Here is an 18,325-nt window from a genome sequence, read left to right as displayed (position 1 = left end):
AATTTACCGTTCCATCACACCAAGTCAATTAATTACAGACACCGCACTTGAAAGACCTGAGTTTAGAATATTTGGCATATTTGAAATGAGCAGAGTGTATGGAAAAGGCAGACAGGAATGATGAGATAAGGAGGAACTACAGATGCTGGAGAATCAGAGATAACAAGCTTTAGAGCTGGATGAACACAGCAGGCCAAGCAGCATCAGAGGAGATGGAAAGCTGATGTTTCGAGCCGAGACCCTTCTTCAGAAATGGTGGAGGGGAAGAGGATTCTGCAATAAATAGGGAGAGAGGGGGAGGCAGCTAGAAGATGGACAAAGGAGAGGATAGGTGGAGAGAAGACAGACAGGTCAAAGAGGCAGGGGTGTAGCTAGATAAGGTGAAAGTAGGTGGGGTGTTAGGGTGGGGATAGGTCAGTCCAGGGAGGACGGGAAGGTCAAGGGAGTGGGATGTCTATACCCCTCATGATTTTGTAGACCTCAATCAGGTCCCCCCTCAATCTCCGTCTTTCTAATGAAAATAATCCTAATCTATTCAACCTCTCTTCATAGCTAGCACCCTCCATACCAGGCAACATCCTGGTGAACCTCCTCTGCACCCTCTCCAAAGCATCCACATCCTTTTGGTAATGTGGCGACCAGAACTGTACACAGTACTCCAAATGTGGCCGAACCAAAGTCCTATACAATTGCAACATGACCTGCCAACTCTTGTACTCACTACCCCGCCCAATGAAGGAAAGCATGCCATATGCCTTCTTGACCACCCTACTGATCTGCATTGTCACTTTCAGGGAACAATGGACCTGAACACCCAGATCTCTCTGTTCATCAATTTTCCCTAGGACTGTTCCATTTACTGTATAGTTCGCCCTTGGATTTGATCTTCCAAAATGCATCACCTCGCATTTGCCCGGATTGAACTCCATCTGCCATTTATCTGCTCAACTCTCCAGTCTGTCTATATTCTGCTGTAATTTCTGACAGTCCCCTTCACTATCAACTTCTCCACCAATCTTAGTGTCATCAGCAAACTGAAACCAAGTGGAATATGAGTCGCTGTTCCTGCAGCTTTTGGGTGGCAGCATTGTAGCACGGCAGGAGGCCTGGGATGGACATGTTGTGAAAGGAATGGGAGGGGGGGTTGAAATGGTTCGCGACTGGGAGGTGCAGTTGTTTGTTGTGAACCGAGCGGAGGTGTTCTGCAAAGCAGTCCCAAGCCTCTGCTTGGTTTCCCCGATGTAGAGGAGCCCACATCTGGAACAGCAGATACAGTATCCCACATTAGCAGATGTGCAGGTGAACATCCGTTTGATGTGGAAGGTCTTCTTGGGGCCTGGGATGGGGGTGAGGGAGGAGGTGTGGGGGCAGGTGTAGCATTTCCTGCGGTTGCAGGGGAAGGTGCCGGGTGTGGTGGGGCGGACAAGGGAGTCACGGAGAGACTGGTTCTTCCAGAAAGCAGATAAGGGTGGGGAGGGAAAAATGTCTTTGGGGGTGGGGTCGGACTGCAGATGGCAGAAGTGCCAGAGGATGATGCATTGGATCTGGAGGTTGGTGGGGTGGTACGTGAGAACGAGCGGGATTCTGTTTTGGTTGTTGTTGCGGGGAGGCGGCATGAGGGATGAGTTGCGGGAAATGCAGGAGACACAGTCAAGGGCATTCTCGACCACTGAGGGGAAGTTGCAATCCTTGAAAAACAAGGACATCTGAGATGTTCATGAGTGGAACGCCTCATCTCGGGAGCAGATTGGCGGAGATGAAGGAATTGGGAATAGGGGATGGCCTTTTTGCAGGAAGTGGGGTGAGAGGAGGTGTATTCTAGATAGCTGCGGGAGTCGGTAGGCTTGAAATGAATATTGGTTTCCAGGTGGATGCCAGAGATGGAGACAGAGGTGTCCAGGAAGGAGAGAGAGGTATAAGAGATGGTTCAGGTGAACTTAAGATTGTGGTGGAAGGTGTTGGTGAAGTGGATGAACTTTTCAAGCTCCTCATGGGAGCACGAGGTGGCACCGATACAGATATCAATGTAACGGAGGAAGAGATGAGCGTGAAGGCTAGTGTGGCTGCACACTCCCCTCCAGCCCCACCACACCCGGGACTTTTCCCTGCAACCGCAGGAAGTACTACACCTGACCCTACACCTCGTCCTCACCCCCATCCCAGGCCCCAAGACGACTTTCCACATCAAACAGATGTTCATATGCACATCTGCTAACGTGGTATACTACATCTGCTGTTCCAGATGTGGCCTCCTCCACATCGGGGAAACCGAGCAGAGGCTTGGGGACTACTTTACGGAACACCTATGCTTGGTTTGCAACAAACAACTGCACCTCCCAGTCGCGAACAATTTCAACTGCCTCTCCCATTCCTCAGACGACACGTTCATCCTGGGCTTCCTGCGGTGCTACAATGACGTCACCCAAAAGCTGTAGGAACAGCAACTCATATTCCACTTGGGAACCCTGCAGCCCAATGGTATCAATGTGCACTTCACGAGCTTCAAAATCTCTCCTCCCCTGACTGCATCCCAAAACCAGCCCAGCTTGTCCCTGCCTTCCTAACCTGTCCTTCCTTCCACGTATCCCCTCCTCCACCCCAAACCCCACCCCCAACATCTACCTGCTAGCCTCATTCCGCCCCTTGACCTTTCCGTCCTCTCTGGATTGACCTATCCCCACCCTAACTCCCCTTATCTGGCTCCACCCCCACCTCTTTGACCCGTTTGTCTTCTCTCCAGCTATCTTCTCCTTTCGGCCTCCCCCCTCCCTATTTATTTCAGAATCCCCTTCCAACCTTCCACCCACCTCCAATTTCTGAAGGAGGGTCTAGGCCTGAAAGGTCAGCTTTCCAGCTCCTCTGATGCAGCTTGGCCTACTGTGTTCATCCAGCTGTACACCTTATTATCGTAGCAATGATGAATCGTGTTTTGCACTGGATAGTGAGAGGTTAATTCTGATCAGGTTTTCGTCTCTACAATAAAATGAACAAGTATGACAAGTGTGAAAATAGATTGCTGCATTAAAAAGCTTCAGACTTCCAGCTGAGTTTATTCGCAGCAACTGCAGCAAATGAAACACCACACAAGCAACACTCAAACTTCCAGTGTTGTGGGCGAGTGACCACTTCCCTTGCGTTGAGTCATACATGAAGTACATTCTTGGTTGCACTTGTTTTCAAGTCAGATGTCACTTTTCTCTGACACTACTTTTTGCATGATCAACAGAAGAGGCAAACTACTTGTCTTATGGTATCTTGACTCAGTTATCTAGATATGGCCAACAGTTCTCATCCTATACTATTTCCCCTACCTACACCAGCTCACTCCACTGTTTCTTAAACAGTTCATAGGGCTCTTATCTAACTGGCTGCCTATTCCAACATCCATGTTGTGACTTTGCATCCACACTTAAGTATGTTTTGACTTCTATTGGTTTGAACACATGTTCCCTTGTTGTGTTTTGTGGCAAGAAAGACAATCACTGTTTGCTTAGTTCAAGGTTAAACTTTTTCAGTTTAAAACTCAATAATCGAGACAACAGTACCTTCTACTCCAAGCATGTTTCAATCATCACTTCCTGGTATTTTATCTCAATTACATAAAGGGGCATCCAGACTTACCAAGGTATCAGTGATAATGGGAACTGCAGATGCTGGAGAATCCAAGATAACAAAGTGTGAAGCTGGATGAACACAGCAGGCCCAGCAGCATCCCAGGAGCACAAAAGCTTTTGTGCTCCTGAGATGCTGCTTGGCCTGCTGTGTTCATCCAGCTCCACACTTTGTTACCAAGGTATCATTCTTGTTACTATCCCTAGTGTTCACCCAAAAAAAGTATTTTTAGCCAATTTGTTTGGGAATGTTACAACACACTTTTGGAGCAGGTAGGATTTGAACCTGGGACTTGTGACCCACAGATAGGAACACTACCATTGCACAAGAGCCCTCCTCAAATGATTTATCGTCTTACCACTTCTGCAGCACCAAAGGAAATGCAGCAGCAGTCCTACTTAGCATGAACAGAGGGCAGCACTGAGGAATAAAAAGGCACGCACTGGCCAGTTTCACATACATGTTATAATTGTGTTCGTTCTCTGGAGAAGGTCTCGCTGATTTTGATGTTGTCTTATAAATCTTTTGCTTGGCAGAGATTCCATCATTTGTCCCATTACCAAATGAGCCGTTTAGACACGAGGCATTTTTCTTCCGTTTCTGAATGGAAAAACACCTATAAATTATTTAATTTAAAAGCCAACTATTGAAAACAAAGTCACATAATTGAGCATGAAGGTGGGAAATTTTCAGCGAGATTTGTGAACGGGGTTGTTGTTAACAGTGAACCTCGCAATATCAGTCCTTGGGCAAGTAGCAGTTTCCAACGTGAATAACTGATTAAGATTTCGAGGTTATCACAATTTGCAGAGATATTGGAGTATCTCGCGGATACCAGTAAACTGCCTTAACCATGACGTAGCAATTTCTGAGCGATTTCTATTGCTTCATAGGAAATAGCTCTTCTTTAAAATGGCGAATATTAACCGATTGTTATGAAAATAAACATTTCTTTAGGAATGCTTCAAGCATTCTGTTCACGCTGTGCTTCGAATTTTTTTGTTGATGATACAACGGAGCCAGGGCTGGTGCACTCGAGGTGATAAGCTTTGCTTTGGAACAATTAAACCTTGCTGATGTGCATCAGTTACAAGTGCTCCCCTGCCATTTCAGTCATTAACTGAACTGATCTGAAAATATTCCAAATGAGACGGTGCAAGAATGTGTTACTTAAATCTCAAATACTTGTGCATGCACGGGGGTAAAAGGAACAATGTGTGGATAATGCCCCAAGAAACGAGACAAATAAAACAAAAATCCAACAGCCTAAGCACACCACATGACCTCAAAATACAGATAAGATGTTATCATACTCACGTTATTGGTTCGGTGATTGTGAAGGATGATTAAACAGTTTCTCGGGAAAGTGAGTCATAAGTCATTTCCACTAATTTGCTTAGTGTTGCTTGTGGAGCTGGGTGTATCTACAGCACATCGATTGCAGAAGTTCAAGGGAGCAGCTCACCTTTTCAAGGGTATTCACTGTTGGCACAGACAGTGATGCCCACATCTCATGGCTGAATAGAGGCAGAGTGGGAATGCCGGAAATTCAGAGTTTAGTGGCATGAAGTACATTCCCTGTTTGCACTTGTTTTCAAGTCAGATGTCATTTTTCTCTGACACCGTACTTTTTGCATGATAAACAGACGGGGCAAGCCTCTTGTCTTATGGTGTCTAAAATCTAGATATGGCCAACAGTTCTCATCTTATACTATTTCCCCTACCTACACCAAACAAAAACAGGGCCAAGTGGTTGAATAACAAAATCAAGGATGTACAAAGATATTACACAGAGAAGGAAATACCCATGGTTTCTTTTCCTACAAGGCAATATTTGTCCAAGACAGGTTTTCATTAGTTATCTATACGTTGAATATTTTACAACATATTTGAACTAAAGACAAGGGTAAAACCCTACAAATCCGTCATTTTGACATGTCTGTAAATGGACCGACACAAATTTAGAAGCAAAAATAGAAATTGCTGGAAAAACTCAGCAGACCTGGCAGCATCTATGGAGAAAAATCAAGAGTTAATGTTTCAGGTCCAGTGACCCTTGTTCAGAAACCAAGAATTTGGGTTTAATGTAAATCTCAAGTCCCCAGTTACCTATCAAATAAAGCACCAGTCAGTGTAACACTAACACATAAAACTCTCTGGCATTTAAGTTGGATTAAAAGACCTGTAGTGATGTGATAGATTTTACTGTTGCTCGAGTGACCGTGCGATTGGAATTTTGCACTTGCCTTCATTGCTCAGACCATTGAGTGTAGGAGGTGGCATGTCATTGTGCGGCTCTACAAGACGTTGGTGGGGCCACTTTTGGAGTAGTGTGCGCAGTTCTGGTCGTCCTGTTAAAGGAAGAATGTTATTAAATGGGAGAGAGTCCAGGAAGAGATTCACCAGGATTTTGCCGGGACTAGGAGGTTTTTAGTTAGAAAGGAGAAGCTGGGTATGTTATGACATTTTTCACTGGGGCATAGGAGGTCAAAGGGTTACCTTATTGAGATTTATAAAACCATGAGCAGAATAGATAAGGTGAATTGCAAAGGTCTTCTCCATCGGGTGGGGGAGCTCAAAACTGGGGCATATTTTTAAAGGTGACAGGAGAAAGATTTAAAGGGGACCCGACCGGCAACTTTTTCCACACAGAGGGTGGTTCTTATGTGAAATGAAATGCCACAGGAAGGCGATAGCCTAGTACTACCATGGCTACACTATTAATCTAGAGACCCAGATAATGTTTCGGGGACCCAGGTTCAAATCCTGCAATGGCAGATGGTAGAACTGAATTAAAACAAAGTCTGGAATTAAAAATCTACTGATGATTATTAGAAAAAACCCACCTGGTTCACTGATATCCTTCAGGGAAGGAAGTCTGCCACCCGCACCTGGTCTGGCCTACGTGTGACTCTAGACCCACAGCAATGTGGTGGGCTCTCTATTCCCCTCTGAAATGGCTGAGCAAGCCACCTCAGTTGTATCAATCACTACGAAATCTCAAAGAAATGAAACTGGACAGTACTCCTTATTAACTTCTGGGGAGTAGTGCCAAAATTGGGAGAGCTATCTCACAGACTAGTCAAGCAATAGCCTGAGACAGTCATACACATGGAATCATACCAAACACACAATGTCCCAGATACCACCATCACTATCTCTGGATATGTCCTGTCCCACCGGCAGGACAGACCCAGCAGAGGGTGCAGCACAATGGTACACAGCCAGGAGGGAGTCCAAAACATTGACTCCCGGTCCAATGAAGTCTCATGGCTTTGGATTAAACATGGGAAAAGAAACCACCTCGTCACCACGTACTGTACTCCACAATGAATCAGCACTTGTCTGTGTTGAGCAACACATAGAGGAAGCACTGAGGATGGCAAGGGCACAAAATGTACTCTGGGTGGGGTATTTCGATGTCCACCATCAAGAACGGCTCCCCAGCAGTACCACTGATCGAGTTGGTCGGGTTCAACAGGTCATAGCTGCTGGACCGGGAACCAAGAGGGAAAAACATATTTGACTTCATCCTAACCAATCTGCCAGCTGCAGTTACATCTGTCCATGAGCGTTGATAAGAATGTCTCCACAAGGACTGTTTGGTTGTCAAAGTCCCGCCTTCACATTGCAAATGACCTCCATTGTGTTGTGTGGTACTATTGTTGTGCTAAATGGGACAGACTTTGAACAAATCTAGCAACACAAGGCTGGGCATCCATGAAGTGTTGTGCACCACGAACAGCAGTAGAATTGTACTCCAGCACAATCTGTCACCTCATGGCCTGGCAATATCCCCCATTCAACCATTCCCACCAAGCCAGGGGATCAACCCTGATTCAATGGAGAGTGCAAGAGGGCATGCCAGGAGCAGCACCAGGCATGCTTGAATATGAGGTGTCATCCTGGTTGCGCCAAACAGGACTATTTGCACTCCAAACAGCATAAGCAGCAACTGATAGACAGAACTAAGTGATGCCATTAACGGATCGGATCTAAAGTCTGCAGTCCTGCCACATCCAGTCATGGAGGCTCCACAAATAGCCCCATCCTCAATGATGGAAGTGCCCAGCACATCAGTGCAAATGATAAGGCTGAAGCATTTGCAGCACTCCTCAGTCAGAAGTGCTGAGTGGATGATCCATCTCAGCTTCCTCCAGTGGTCCCCAGCATTACAGATACCAGTCTTCAGCTAATTTGATTCATTCCATGTGATATCAAGAAACGGTTGGAGGCACTGGTTACTGCAAAGATTATGGGCCCTGACAACATTCCAGCTATAGGACTGAAGACTTGTGCTCCAGAACTTGCCACTCCCCTGATCAAGTTGTTCCAGCACAATTACCACACTGGCTTCTACCCTATAATGTGGGAAATTGTCCAAGTCTGTCCTGTACATAAAAAGGACAAACCCAACCAGTCAATTACTGCCCCATCAATATACCTTCGATCAGTAAAGTGATGGAAGGTGTCATTAACAGCGCTATAAAGCAGCACCTGCTCAGTGATGCCTAGTTTGGATTGTACCAGGGCCCCTCAGCTCCTGACCTAATTCCAGGCTTTGTTCAATCATAGACAAAGAGCTGAATTTCAAAGGTGAGGTGAGAGTCTCAGCTCTTGACATCAAGGCGTTCAGCAAAACTGGAATCAACGGGTATCGGGGGCAAACTTTCTAGTAGTTGGAGTCATTCCTGACACATAGAAAGATGGTCATGGTTGCTGGAGCTTAATCATCTCCAGGACATCTCTTCAGGTGTTCCTCAGGGTAGTGTCCTAGGCCCAACTATCTTTAGCTGCTTCATCAATGGCCTTCCCTCCATCATAAAGGTCAGAGGTGGGATGTTCACCAATTATTGCACAATATTCAGCACCATTCTCAACTCATCAGACATCAAAGCAGTCCATGTCCAATTGCAACAATTTCAGGACAAGGCTTGGGCTGACAAGGGGCAAGATACATTCATGCCACATGGATGCCAGGCTATGACCATCACTAGTAGGAGACAATCTAACCACCGCTCCTTCACATTGAACGGCATTACCATCACCGAATCCCCCACCAACATCCTGGGAGTTATCATTGACCAGAAACTCAACTGGAGTCACCACATAAATGCAATGGCTACAACTGCAGATCAGAAGCTAGAATACTGCAGCAAGCAACTCACCTCCTGACTCCTCAAAGCCCATCCATCATCTACAAGGCACAAGTCAGGATTGTGAAGAACTACTTCCCACTTGCCCGGATGAGTGAAGCCCAACAGTCAGGAAGCTTGACATTATCCAGCAGCCCTTTGATTGGCACTGCATCCATGAGCATCCACTCCCTCCACCACCAAAGCTCAGTACATGCAGCTGCTACTATCTACAAGATACACTGCAGAAATTCACCAAAGACCTTCAGATAGCACCTTCCCAACCCACGGCCACTTCCATCTAGAAGGACAAAAGGCAGCACATACGTGGGAACACCACCACCTCCAAGTTCCCGTCCAAGCCACTCACCATACCGACTTGAAAATATATTGCTGTTCATTCAGGCACTGGGTCAAAATCCCAGATCTCCCTACCTAATGGCTCTATGGGTCAATCCACAGGAGGTGACCTGCTGCAGTTCAAGAAGTGGAGGTGCCAGTGTTGGACTGGTGGACAAGCTTATAGTCCCACATGTTTATCTGAAAACACAAGCTTTCGGACATGCAAACAAAGACTGAGGCTCAGAAACCTTGCATTTTCTAATGAACCTGTTAGACTATAACCTGGTGTCATGTGATTTCTGATGCAGTTCAATAAAGTAGCTCACCGCCACCTTCTCAAAGGCATACTAGGGGCGAGCAATAAATGCTGGCCTAGTCAGCAATGCCCACATCCCACAAAATGAATAAATTAAAAAAAATAGGTATAGTTATGAAATTTAAACGCCATTGAGCCAGATATGTGAATAGTAAAGGTTTATAGAGATACAGGCCAAAAAGCAAGCAAGTGGGATTAGTCTCGTTTGGGAAACTTTGTCAGCATAGACAAGTTGGACAGAAGGGTCTGTTTCCGTGCTGTATGACACTGCAGCAAATCATACTGAAAGCATGCACCTTTGACTTCCCACTTCAAATATGCTTTTTCCTTTTGCTTAGAATTGTAGAGGCAAAGCCCCAAAGCAAGTAAGGCAGCGAGCTCAGACAGGAATGTATTGCTTCCAATACAAGTGAAGAATTGTGATACAGCTACAGGTAGATTTCAGTGACAAGATGATCCCACATTCAGCAGCAACATTGACATTCAAGTGGTTTAATAAAGTCTTATGGATCCAGAGCTATTGATTTAATCGCTTGACACTGAGCTAGGAACAAAATATATTGACAATCAACACCTTTCTTTATGTTCCAGAAAGACTGGATGCCCAGGTTAATCTGAAAATAAAAAGTGAAAAGTCAAAAATACACTAAAAAGTAACATTTTCAAGGATCATTTCCCAAATACAGAATGGATGTGACAATTACAATACTTATGCTTATTGAAAAGTTTATTGAAAATGTCACACTGAGGAAACCTTAAACATTCAAAAGCCAGTTCCAGATACTAACACTTTGATTTATTCAAGTCTTACAGTAAGTCTCATTGTTGTCCATGACAGCACACACAGACAGACTCAAGATCTCAATGGAATTTTTGCATCATTCACGGATGACTGTCTCAGTATGGTAAGCTCAGGTATCTTATTCTGTCACTTGACCCTCAGGAGCTTTTGAAGGCAGCTCAAGTGAAAGTGTTTGAACATCTCACAATGACACTGGTACACAATCCAAGTCTCTCATCTATACAGAATAGGCAGGACTAATGCTCTATAGACCGACTGTACAAATTTGTTGAGAATTGTTACAGCTGAATACTGTTTACAGGGGGCAGTTTGTCACAAACCCAGCGCTCAGCAGAGACAAGCATGTCTTCAGTTTGTTTAACCTGGATGGGAAGCAATTCACGTGCAACAGTTTGCCTTGACATCATTGTCAGGGAATTGTCTCAAGGCATTTTCCCCTACAGAAATCAATGGCTTCCACATTTTAGAACACTCAGCACACTTTGCTCATGCATCAATCTTATCTCAAGTTTCACACACCAATTGTAAAATTTTGGGGTACTCTTTAATTGCTAGACCCCAAGTGCAGCCTCATTTGGAATATTGCATGGAGTTCTGGTCCCCCTCAATACAGGAAGGATGTGGAAGCATTGGAAAAGGTGCAGAGGAGATTTACCAGGATGTTGTCTGGTCTGGAGCGAAGGCCCTACGAAGAAAGGCTGAGGGTCTTGGGTCTGTTCTCATTGGAGAAGAAGGCTAAGAGGGGATTTAATAGAGACATACAACATGACCAGAGAATTAGATAGGGTGGAGTGAGTCTTTTTCTGAGGACAATGACGTCAGCTTGTACGAGCTACAAATCGAGGGGTGATAGATTTAAGACAGATGTCAGAGGAAGGTTGTTTACCCAGAGAGGAATGCCGACGTTTCAGGTCAGGACCCGAAGAAGGGTCCCAAGCCGAAACATCAGTTTTCTTGGTCCTCTGATGCTGCCTGGCCTGCTGTGTTCTACGCCTTGTTATCTCAGATTCTCCAGCATCGGCAGTTCCTACTATCTCCAGATATGAATATGTTTTCAGAAGTTTGTAAAAAATGGGTTAAGTTTATCACATGCACAAAAAGAACACTTAATAAAACACATGGCTTAACCACCTATTCACTTCACGATGCCTGTCCACGACACTGGTTGGCCAGGTACAGGTTTTTTTTTTGGTTGATTCAAGTTTTTTTTACGTCTTTGACCTTTGTTTGTTCTACATCAAACCACTAAAATCCAGGCATTATGAACCCTTGCTAGCCACGACTCCTGAGATGATCAAAGGCATCCTGAATTGGTTTACTAGTGCATGAGCAGTTCACAAATCATTCTCAGATTAGCTAAACAGTATATGTCTAGTTCCAGTCAGGTTTCTTTAAAAGAAATGGCCATCTTATTGACATCATATCTATTTGACTCCTGACTCATGCTTCGACATCTATTATTTTGTAATATCATCCCTTTTATGACAGCTAATTCGCCTTATTTTACCAACGCCATAGATCTTTACTAAGATGTCACCAATGAACAATTTATGTGAGCCAAGAGAATGTACTGTTACCTCTATATAATTAACTACCATCCCAGATGATACTAGAGTCTAATTCCAAAGTGATATACACACATTCTGTGATGTAAATCGTGGGATATAGATGTATTATTGATTGTATGTTTGGGTTTATGGGTTTTTGAATTAGTAACCAAAGGGTTTTCTGGGTATAAAATGAATAACTAACTTAAGAATTTCTGCAACCATGGTGATTTACTTTTAGAAGTTTCTGAGGCCTGTCTTTAGAGTGACTGGGTTTTGTGCATCACTAATGCACTTCTTTAGATTATTTTGCGACCCATAGAAAATATCAGGGTCCCAAGAGTTGTTAGTGATTTCTCAAGCTTGTGAGTTTTCAAAGTTTAAAGGAAACACCCCTATTAGAGAGGGAGACTTTTGGGTTTCAGTTTTACTTTTTGAGTGTAGTAGTCCCACGAAGTCCTTAGGACACAATGGCTCTATGGCTGTGTACTCCTGAGAAGGGAAATATATATATATGGTGAACTAGATTACCTTACAGTGAGGACTGAATGTTATTTCCACACCAGAGAATATTAGGATAAAACCCTGAAGTTACTTAAAGCTGAAAATATTGAAACTCAGGTGTAAAATAGCAGGTTTCTGCAGTTCTAATCTAAAAAAGTTCAAGTCACAAGCGGCTTAAAATTATCAAAAGTTAGATACAGGGACTCTGATATACTGAGTAATGTTTTGGGCACTGCAACAGGGCTATGTTCTGGCTGCTATACGAAAGTTGTTTATTTTCATTTTGTAGAGGAGTGTTTTCAGAGTAATGTGATTATACACATTGTGCGTCTGAAAATCTTTGATTTTGTATAAGTTGACGGTTTGGTTAATTCTATTGCATCGTTTCTTTTAAATTTTTATTGTTAATGTTGTTTTATTGTTAAAGCAAAATTGGCATCATTTTTGTTTCAGCAAGGGATCACTCGTATTACAAACAAAACAAATCGAAACATGATCTATCAAGCTAGGTTCCAATCTGGGATCTACCTTGTTGGGAAGTAACATCAGCTGGGATCATAATAATTCCCATAAGCCTGTTACAAAACCGATCCATTTGAAAACATAGCTATGTCTGGGTAAAAGTTGCATCCACTTCAGAAAAAGTGTTCTCACCAAAGTTTACATTAGCACCAGTCATAATCAGCAGTAAAATCATGAACCTGACATATGACCTATGCCGTATGGCTTTCTTCTGCTTTACAACTAACTTCAATTAAACAGAATTTAATCTAATTCTTCACTTTCAAAGCAAGTCAGAATTAATTATTGAAAGGTAACTTAATCTTACAACTCCTTCAGTTAAATATTAAAAGGGGGACTATACATCAAGAATGTATAGTACTTATTAAGCTTTGCTAAAAATGATTGCAAAGAATTTGGTAAAGTACCACATTTACGTTTAAAATGTGAAAAACATACAAGGTGTTAAAAGTACCTTTTGGATAGGATTTGCTATCTATCATTGCAGCAGGTAACCAATAATCCAGGAGCATAGCAAGAGGACAGTCATATTCAAGCCTCAGGGGTAACACTGCTTTGATAATCTGTTGGGACAATCGTGATGTGTTCTCATCTCTCCCTCAAAAGGTAATTAGAAATTAAACACGGATCATAAAATCATGAATTCTAAATTGTATTAAATATTCAGGCCTTCCTTGGAATGAAAATGGTATGGAAAAGACACATGTAAATGTGGTCAGAAGTTCAATATTCTTAATCAAAATGCTTTCCAACAATATCAATTATACAAAAACTCAATCATAACAGTTCAACATTATTTTTATCCATTTAACAAGTGGAAGAAAATTGAGTCAATTCACACACAGATCATTTATATCATTACAATTCTGCTATTAGCCTAAATTCACTAATGACACATCTGGATTGTGCTAGGGAAGTATGGAGAGACCATTAAGGGATATACAAACTCTCAGGTGGTGGCAGTGAAGTAGCAGAAATACTAAATCATTGCCTTGGTATTTGAGGGTGATTAATGTGGCACTCATGACATTTGAAGAGATCAAAGAGAATAGAAGGCCATTTAAGATAGTAAAGGGGTGGGGGCAGGGTACATGAAACAAATCAATTGCATCTGTGCATATTAAAAAGATATTCAGGAGAGATACCGAAGACACATAATAAACATTAACAAATAAAATCTTTGGTAAAAGGGAACATTGCCAGAAGACTGGCCAAGGCAAATATGATTTCTATATTTAAAAAGGTAAGTATAAAAGTCCAGGAAGCAACAGAGCTATCAGGTTAATGTCTGGTTTAGGAAAGATAATAAAACTGTACTCAAAAGGTGTAATAGGAAAACATGCAAAAATTTTTTAAAAATAACAATTTCAGAATGATTTTTTGAACAATCCACTCAACTCTTGAATAAAAGTAGTACCAAGGGTAACACAATCAAAGGAATGTGTTTGGTGTCACAATCCCTGTGGAGACTATTAACTTTAAAAAGAAATCAAACTTCCTGTAAATAGTTGAAAGAATGATGTATCCTGATTTCAAATTTAAGATGCTTACTATAATAAAATGGCTAAAAACAAACAACTGTGGTTGCACGAGCAGAAAGTGCAGGAGAAAATCAACAACTCCGGCAGCATCTGCACAGAGAAAAGCAAGGCCAACATTTTGAGTCCATGTCCCAATCATCAGACCTAGAAACTCTTAACTAAACCATATCTTTGTGGGTAACCTATACGTTCCACCACAGGTGCATTATCTCCTCTCCCTCCTCATTGTTAGCCCAACCATTAAAACACACCTCAATAAGAACAAAATCCTGCAGATGCTAAAGTCTGAAAGAAAAACAAAGTACTGGAAAAACTCAATAGGTCTGGAAGTATCTGTGCAGAGACAGTCAGAATTGATCTTTCAGATCTGAAATGACTTCTCACTCCATTGAGATGCCAGATCTGCTGAGTTTCTTTAGATTAAAACACACTTCACTGGTAAACTGCAGACTCTCCTATCCACAGGTATTCACAGTTTTACCAAAACCAGTCCAAAGTTACTTAGACTTCTAGACGGTTTATTCCTGCTTTTTTCCTCAACCTAGTAACTTGCAATCTTACAGCTATATTTCACAACCACTAAAATGTACCATCGTGAACTGTGGAAACAGGAACATCCTGCTCAAGTACAAATCAGGTGATTATTCACTTGCACCCCACTGTGGTGGTAATGGTATACAAAGAGATGATTAAGGGGCAAAGCAATGACGCAGTGTTATTATCACTGGACTGTTAAACCAAAGACCCAAATAACATTCTGGCGATGTGCAGTCAAATCCTGCCACAGCAGATGGTGGAATTTGAATTCAATAAAAATATCTAGAATTAAGAATCCAATGATGATCATGAATCCATTGTTGATAGTTGGGAGGGAAAAAAAACACCATCTGATTCACTGAGATAATGGGAACTGCAGATGCCGGAGAATCCAAGATAATAAAGTGTGAAGCTGGATGAACACAGCAGGCCAAGCAGCATCCCAGGAGCACAAAAGCTGAAACATCACTAATGTCCTTTAGGGTAGGAAACTGCCATCCCTACCTGGTCTAGACCATGTGACTCCAGACGTGCAGCAATTTTGGTGACCCTGAACTGCGCCCTGGGCAATAAATGCTGGCTAACCAGTGACACCCTCATCCTGTTAAGGAATAATAAAAAATATTGGACATCGTACACTGTGCTTTTAAAAAATAAAATACCATGAAATAATGGACAGTTTACCCTTTTAGAATAGATTTCAAAGCCAGGTGATTTCCACATTCGGACAATATATCTGGGAAGTTATTCAAAACTATAATTGAAGTTTCCAAATCAAATCCACTGCGCCTCACATTTCAGTGGAAGGGTTTGAAAGGGCTGAGACTATTAGCCTGGTTAGCCTCACGATGATGGAATGTCAAATAAAGTTTCAGTGAGTTAATCATATCTGATACTTAGATGGGTGTCATTCATTCCCTACTTCCAATTTTGTATCAATTTCCACAACTTGTTACTCCACATGGAAGCACTGCAAGATAAGGGCTGTTTCTGCGCTGTATTGTTCTATGTTCTAAAGCAACAGAAAGATTCCACCTTAGAAGTGTTATTTTAAGCAGTGAAAAAGGTGCTAACTTGGTTCAACTACAAGATTATCTTTCTTCACTATGACTTTGTCTGAAAATGCTAGAGCCCTCCAAACTCTATCTCCAAGGAACCAAAATTTGATCCTTCATGCCTGCTTTTCATACACTATCAAAATAAATGAGTTTATTTTTTGATATGCTGTTAATAATATTGAGTCTGTGTTACGTCTCTAAAAATTACCTCCTCTTCTGTGCGTGTGTGTGTTTAGGAAGTGGGTGTTTGCTCCGTGCATCTTGAGTGTTGTAAATAACAAGAAATAGGACAAGTCAGAAATTCAGTGCTGTGAGCACATATCATCATTCAATGAAAATATGGCTGATATGCAATACCACTTACCTACATTACTTCCCTATCCCTTAATGTTTTTAATACGTAGAAATTTGTCAAGTTGGCATGAACAACCGAAATGCCACAGCCTCCTGGGACAGAGATATTCAAAAGATTCACCCCGCCGTGTGAACAAATTCCTCATCTCACTCTTAAATGCACCTTATTCTGAGACTGGTTCCTCTGGTTCTAGACTCCCAGTCAGGGGGAAAAAAGTTCATAATTTCTTTTGATTTTTACACTTACAAGAAAGAGTGCATGTGTCCATTCCTTACCATTAGAAAACTCTAATTAGAACCATTACCTTACCATTAGAAAACTGAAAACCTGTCACCGCATCACATCCAGAAGATCTACTCAAAAGTAGAATGATAAAAATTTGGTTTTTAAAACAAATCAACTCCCCCATCATATATTTCTGTATTTGCAATAATGTGGATAACAGCTTATTATTATGTTTTCACATAACATTCAATTGTTATGGCTCACTTCTCCGATGCTACAAATATTTGCTAATAAAGCATTAAGCGGAAAAATGGAAACACTAGAATTTTTAAAATAGAAATAGAAAATGCTTGAAAGATAGGCCAGGTCACAATGAATATTTGTGAAAAGCAGGCTGAAGCATTTCAGGATGCAACTCATCAACACCAACTTGCATTTAAATTGCACATTTAATGTCAAAGATGGTCCCAGAGCATTTTAGGAAGACATTATAAAATATACCAAGCAACATAAAGGGATATTGGAACATATGACCAAAAGCTTGTTTAAGCAAAGATACAAACCCAAAACATCATAATCTGTCTTTCCTCAGTGGATACTCTCTCATCTTTTGCATATGTCCAGCAGTTTTGCTTTCCATATTTTTGCTCATTCACTTTAGTTGCTCAAATGCCACATCACATGCAGATTAATTTAGCAGTTTATATTTAAAAATAATTTGATTCTTCCACTTTGGGACACAGGTTAAAAATAAGAAGGGAAATTGGGAACAATTTAAAATCTCAGAGGAATGGAGTTGTAAATGTATTATCATCAGGAAGGAATTTGAAGCAGGTCATGTATAAAGGTTCAAAAGATAATTAAATAGGTTTCTGAAGAGAAAAGGAATTCACATATCTGTGGTGTGTGCCAGTGGGTGGAGTTGCTCTAGTTAAATCTAAGTACCTTTTTCTTTCACAATTGTGATGCAAATTAAAATTTAATACAAAAGAAATATTTGCTAAGTTCTAATCTTATCTATCTCAATTTTCCTCATTAAGAGCTCTTGGTGAGAATCAGGATGAACAAAATTCTGTATAAGCTATACATTTAGATTTGAGTTCTGAGGATGGGTCACTGGACCCATAACGTCAACTCTGATTTTTCTTCACAGGTACTGCCAGACCTGCTGAGCTTTTTTGGCAATTTCTGTTTTTGTCTCTGATTTACAACATCTGTAGTTCTTTTGGTTTTTATTTAAAATTTTGCTTGGGGGAAAGTTTTTTTTTAAAAAAGATTTATTAACAGAATGAGGATGTCGCTGGCTCAGCAGCATTTAATCGTCCAAAGGGCAGTTCAGAGTCAACCACATTGCTGTGGGTCTGGAGTCGCACGTAGGCCAGACTAGGTAAGAATGGTAGTTTCCTTTCCTGAAGGACATCGGTGAACCAGGTGGGTTTTTCCGACAATTGGCAATGGATTCATGGTCAACATTAGATTCTTAATTCCAATCATATTATTGAATTCAAATTCCATCACCTGCTGTGGTGGGATTTGAACCCAGGTCCCCAAAATGTTGTCTTGGTCTCTGGATTAACAGTCCAGCAATAATGCCAGGAAGCCATTGCCTCCCTGAGCTGGATAAATTGAAGACGACATTACAGTATCTAAGAAATTTATCGTTTACAAAATTGCTCAATACTCCTGCACATACTGTGGAACATAACTATCAACTTCGACATTCCCATTCATTAGAATGATTTAAATTATAGCAGACTAGTTAAAACTTTGCAGTGATTGAAGTTTCATTTATTGTTGCCTGATCCTGTTCATCTTCGTTCAAAACAAAG

At 41.8% G+C, this 18,325-nt stretch overlaps 1 protein-coding gene across 2 annotated transcripts in view; it reads right to left on the bottom strand.

Annotated features, from left to right (window-relative positions):
- Positions 1–5,105, bottom strand: part of LOC125465342 (ras-specific guanine nucleotide-releasing factor RalGPS1-like) — a 713,999-nt gene extending 708,894 nt beyond the window's left edge. For both annotated transcript variants that reach the window (XM_059638202.1, XM_048558694.2), the window contains exons 1-2: positions 4,930–5,105; positions 4,073–4,212 (exon numbers count right to left, since the gene is read on the bottom strand). The gene's annotated coding sequence lies outside the window, so the exon portion shown is untranslated. The remainder of the gene's footprint in view (positions 1–4,072; positions 4,213–4,929) is intronic.
- Between the last annotated feature and the right edge of the window lie 13,220 nt (positions 5,106–18,325).

This window comes from Stegostoma tigrinum, chromosome 29 (genome assembly GCF_030684315.1).
Source record: "Stegostoma tigrinum isolate sSteTig4 chromosome 29, sSteTig4.hap1, whole genome shotgun sequence".
Lineage (NCBI taxonomy): Eukaryota > Metazoa > Chordata > Chondrichthyes > Orectolobiformes > Stegostomatidae > Stegostoma > Stegostoma tigrinum.
Note: the sequence above shows the minus strand (reverse complement) of the source record. Positions and strands in the feature narration are given on the sequence as shown.